This window comes from Oncorhynchus tshawytscha, linkage group LG13 (genome assembly GCF_018296145.1).
Source record: "Oncorhynchus tshawytscha isolate Ot180627B linkage group LG13, Otsh_v2.0, whole genome shotgun sequence".
Taxonomy (NCBI): Eukaryota; Metazoa; Chordata; class Actinopteri; order Salmoniformes; family Salmonidae; genus Oncorhynchus; species Oncorhynchus tshawytscha.
Window position 1 is genome coordinate 31,559,944 of NC_056441.1, and position 6,000 is coordinate 31,565,943.

Here is a 6,000-nt window from a genome sequence, read left to right on the forward strand (position 1 = left end):
TTGCATCACAACAAAATAAATCTTGCAAAATCCAACACATCAAAGGAACATTGTCCATGAATCAGAAAACCCGTCATACTCAGCATCAACGTCAAACGGCTGGCGTGGGTCTTTCTCCAACAGTCTTGAGCTGTGCTTGGCCTGAAGGTGCTTCTTGATATTTGAAGTTGGTTTTATTGTTTTTCTCATTTTCTAATACCAATTAAAAATAATGTGAATACTTCCACGGTGTTAAGGCTGTTGTCTCTGCCATCTTGCTAGCTGGCTTCCCGCCACAGCGTTCTTGAAGAAACAGGAAGAGCGTGAATTTCAGGGAAAGGATAAACATTTTTGGGGGTCCAAAATAATAAAAATGGAAATCAGATTTAAAAGTAACTAGTTATTTTAAATGGTAACTAATTACTTAATTATGGCTTGAGTCCCGCTAACGGGATTGATATGACAACAGCCAGTGACAGTGCAGGGCGCCAAATTCAAAACAAAAGACATCTCATAATTAAAATTCCTCAAACATAGAAGTATTTTACACCATTTTAAAGATAAACTTGTTGTTAACCTCTCTGCGCACCAAACCCGTTAGCGGGATTAAATTTGACAACATATGGTGATCGCTACATAAATAGTCATATTAAACATTCATGTTCATTCAAGCCTTGAATCTTGCTAATCCAACTCCGTTGTCAGATTTAAAAAAGGATTTACTGCAAAAGAATACGATGCGATTATCTGAGAACAAAGCCTCATAAAAAATAACTATTTCAACCAGCACAGGCGTAACATCACAAATTGCAATAAAATAAATTGTTTACCTTTGACGATCTTCCTCTGTGTTTTTGAAACACAACCAAACCTGATGGGTCATTTCGCGGGACGTATTGACTAAAAGAATCCGATTGGAAGACAACAAGTAATGGCATCATCGTGCACCAATGATATGACCGCTGTTTTCGTTGATTGGCTGTATTTTAACCCAATAACCACTGATGGTCTTGAAATCTAGCTGGGTAGATAGACAATGAGCTGAGGTAAACAGCAATATGTAATGTTTATGTGTTGGAAGACCAACCTATGTAGTAAACTCTGGCATAAAGAGGTTCATTCGCCATTGTAGATTCATACCGGAAGGAGCCACGCATGTTACGCACAGCGTTGTTTTGGTAAAGCGCATCTTCAGCTGTTTATATACAGTGGGGCAAAAAAGTATTTAGTCAGCCACCAATTGTGCAAGTTCTCCCACTTAAAAAAGATGAGGCCTGTAATTTTCATCATAGGTACACTTCAACTATGACAGACAAAATAAGAAAAAAAATCCAGAAAATCACATTGTAGGATTTTTAATGAATGTTTTTGCAAATTATGGTGGAAAATAAATACTTTTTGCCCCACTGTATCAATCAGTATGGCGACTAAGTCAGGGAAAGTTAAATCTAAGTCTAGATATACAGATGTACACACCATTTTAGAAGAAATTGATCGGTAAAGTGAGACAGATTGTTGGAGGACGATTAGTTTAGCGATTCCCAAATGGAGGAATATTTTTTGAACGGAGAGGACATCGTTTTGGACTGGTAATGCCGTTGTTTGAAATTAATAATATAAAATATTATTTGTGAAATGAAATAGCTTATTTGAGGCTGTTGAGAGGAGGGCAGGCCCACAACAATGGCCAAAGTGAAATGGAGACAGCTGGTCTGTTGTAATATAATAAAGACAGTTGATCTAGCTGGTCTGTCATAATATAATAGAGACCGTAGATCTAGCTGGTCTGTCATAATATAAATGAGACAGTAGATCTAGCAGGTCTATAATAATATATTCAACCTTATGATCCCTGTACTCTATATATATATCTGTTTATTATACCTGTTGATACAGGGCTCATATGTGAAACTATTCTAACTGAACATTTTCTTTCACAGTGACACCGACTCCAAATGGGAGCCCCCAGTGCCAAGGTGTCCATCCCCCACTGAAGCTGGTTCATCCAGCTCCTGCCACAAGTGGTGTTCATCTGCCCAAATGTATTTCTGCAGGCATGGATGTGCCTCAGGGCCAAAGGGCACAGCATCGCTGTGTTCTTTTCAAAATGAAGTCCTCCATCACCTGCACCACATGCTTGGTGACCCTCTGCTTTACAGCAGAAAGAGACTGCTATGGCACCTGGCATCTGCAGCAAAATATTGTGTAGGGGGTCTTCCAAATATTGAAAGTGTTATTTTGTAAATGTATATATATTCTTTTCATGTTTTTTCTCCATTTTCTTTGGGAGGGGGTGTGTTAGAATACCATTTTGGTATTTCATATATAGTTATTCCATTCAAAATGTATAACTTCACCAATTTGGCCACTTGGGTACATTTGGGCTACTTGTGTGGGACACCTGGGTGACTTCATTATAAATGTCATGTAGCACACTCATTTTGGAAGTTATCATTCTGAAACTTTGCATAAGTACTGTTGCCCTCTTATGTTTTTCACTGAAACTGTCCCCATCATCCTATCGGAATGTTTGTTTTGTCTTGTTCATTTTAAAGATTATTCAACAATAGAAATGAAAAAACATATGTTTTTTCATTGTATTATCTAAACCAGATATATTGTGTTACATTCTCCTACATTCAATTCACATTTACACAAACTTCAGAGTGTTTTCTTTCAAATGAAATCAAGAATATGCATATCCTTGGTTCTGAGTCTGAGCTACAGGCAGTTAGATTTGGGTATGTCTTCAGGCGGAAATTGAAAAAAGTAGAGGGGTTAATCTACCCATCGTGTCCGATTTTAAAATGCTTTACAGCAAAAGCACAACATATTAGATTATGTTAGGTCATAGCCCAGTCAAAAAAACAAAAAGCAGAAATATAGATAAAATGAATCACTAACCTTTGATGATCTTCATCAGATGACACTCATAGGACATCATGTTACACAATACATGTATGTATTGTTCGATAATGTGCATATTTATATCCAAAAATCTCAGTTTAGTTTGGCGCGTTACATGTAGTAATGATTTGATTCCAAAACATCCGGTGATTTTGCAGAAATAATAAACATTGATAAAAGATACAACTGTTATTCACAGAATTAAAGATAGACCTCTCCTTAATGCAACCGCTGTGTCAGATTTACAAAAACTATACGGAAAAAGCATAATCTGAGAACGGCGCTCAGAACCCAAAACACCCAGAGGAATATCCGCCATTTTGGAGAAGTTAGAAATTACACCATAAATATTCACTTACCTTTGATGATCTTCATCAGAAGGCACTCCCAGGAATCCCAGTTCGACAATAAATGACTGATTTGTTCCATAAAGTCCTTCATTTATGTCCAAATAGCCACTTGTTGTTAGCATGTTCAGCCCAGTAATCCATCATCATGAGGCGCAGGCACTTTGTCCAGACAGAAACTCGGAAAGTTCCGTTACAGTCCTTTAGAAACATGTTAAACATGTTAAACGTAACTAGTCAGAAATAGCATTATAAATATTCACTTACCTTTGATGATCTTCATCAGAATGCACTCCCAGGAATCCCAGTTCCACAATAAATGTTTGATTTGTTCGATAAAGTCCATCATTCATAAATACCTCATTTTTGTTCGGGCGTTTAGCCCAGTGATCCAAATTCATGACACGCAGGCCAGACGAAAAGTAAAAAAGTTCCGTTACAGTCCGTAGAAACATGTCAAACGATGTATAGAATCAATCTTTATCATAAATCTTCAATAATGTTCCAACCGGAGAATTCCTTTGTCTGTAGAATTGCAATGGAAAGCAAGCTACCTCTCACGTGAACGCGAGTGGTCAGCTCATGCCTCTCTGGCAGACCTCTGACTCAATCCCATCTCATTCGCCCCCACTTCACAGTAGAAGCATCAAACAAGGTTCAAAAGACTGACATCTAGTAGAAGCCTTAGGAAGTGCAATATGACCCCATAGACACTGTGCATTTGATAGGCAATGAGTTGAAAAACTACAAACCTCAGATTTCCCACTTCCTAGTTGGATTTTTTTTTTCTCAGGTTTTGTCTGCCATACTCACAGACATCTTTCAAACAGTTTTAGAAACTTCAGTGTTTTCTATCCAAATATACTAATAATATGCATATATTAGCAACTGGGCCTGATTAGCAGGCAGTTTACTCTGGGCATCTTATTCATCCAAGCTACTCAATACTGCCCCCAGCCATAAGAAGTTAAATTGAAAACTAAAGTGTTAAGTTACTTTGGAACATGTCACTCCAAACACTAAGAAACTTATATGAAGTAGTTCTAAAAATCCCTTATGGAAAAACGATTGGAACCATTTTCGGGCTTTCCGCCAGGTTTAATGGGTATTATTATTCATACTTTGGTACTCAATTCAGATGTGCCTTTTGTTAAGTAAATCAGGTGTTAAATGAGGTGAAAAGGAGACTGGAGTGCTGTCGTGTATTGATGTGACGTACTGAGAGAGGATGCCAACACATCAGTAAAGGAATGTGAGGGGATTACACGAACATTGATGGAGTAAAGACATGCTGAAGTTTACCTCCGAGTCTTGTTGATTTAATTCAGTATAATATCTTAACTTAGCACGAGTTGTAAGTATAAGATTGAACAATAGCGATGAGGATAATGTTTGAAAACGATAGTTAAATCTGAATATTCAGTTAGTGTCACCGAGATGGAAAACACTGTGCCAAAGTTTGACTGCTACAGTGAGCCTTCTACACTGGGTCCATGCTGAACCAGGTGTTTGATGGCGTTTGAGCTGTTCGCGTATGGTAAAGAATTAATACTGTCCGATGAAGTTGATGCGATCAAAAAATAACGGAGGAAAGCTTTACTTCTACATCATGCTGGGACAGATGTTCAGGACATTTTCTCCATTTCTCCTTTATACTCGCAGATGCCGGAGAACCAACGGACTACGTCATGGCTGTGGCTGCGTTAAACGCGTGCTTCGTGCCACAGGTGAACACAACATTCGCGAGACAGTTTATCAACTGACATAGAAAACTGGTGAGACAGTTCAGCAATTTGTTTCTCGTCTTAGACAAGCAGCTAAAGACTGTGCTTATCTCCAGCAAAGTCACAATCAGATTAGAGATGCCTTAGTGTACTACTGAATATGTGCTCCAAAAACTATTGGAGGAGGTCCCAAGGCTAACATTAGAGTGGTCACTCGAGCTAGCCTCACAATGTGATAGAATTGAAGTGCAAATGGACACCATGAATGTGAGTACAGATGCTAAAGATAACGAGACCATGCATCATGTTTTCAAAAAGGATAGGAAATATCACAAAAACGGGCTGAGACAGAATGCAGAAGGAAAGTACTTATCAGAGAAGGTGTAACGATCTCAGTCTTCATCGGATGAGGAGTAGGAAGGATCGGACCAAAACGCAGCATGGTAAGTGTCCATGATTATTTATTATAACAGAACACGAAAATAACAAAGTGAATGTAAGAAATGAAAATCGAAACAGTCCTGAAAGGTGAAAACAGGAAACAACTACCCACAAACACCAGGTGGGAAAAGGCTACCTAAGTATGGTTCTCAAGCAGAGACAACGAGACAGCTGCCTCTGATTGGGAACCATACCAAACCAAACACATAGAACAGAAAACATAGAAAAACAACAGAATGCCCACCCCAACTCACGCCCCTACCAAACCAAAATAGAGACATAAAAAAGGAACTAAGGTCAGAGCGTGACAGAAGGTGTGATATCGTTGTGGACATGTAGATCATCTTGCAAAGGATCCTGCTGGTCCAGCACATTGGCAGACCTGCAAGAAGTGTAATGGGAAGGAGAATTTATGTTAATTCAGAGGAACAAAACAGAGACTATGCATTTGTGGTAAATAAAAACTGGAACTCAGACAGGACCACGTTCTCAGTGGGAGGGGTCAGTTTATTCATGTTAATTGACTCTGGGGCGATGAGTAATATGGTAGATGAGATCACATGGGAAATGCTGAAAGCCAAGAAAATAAGGTTCTGTTCATC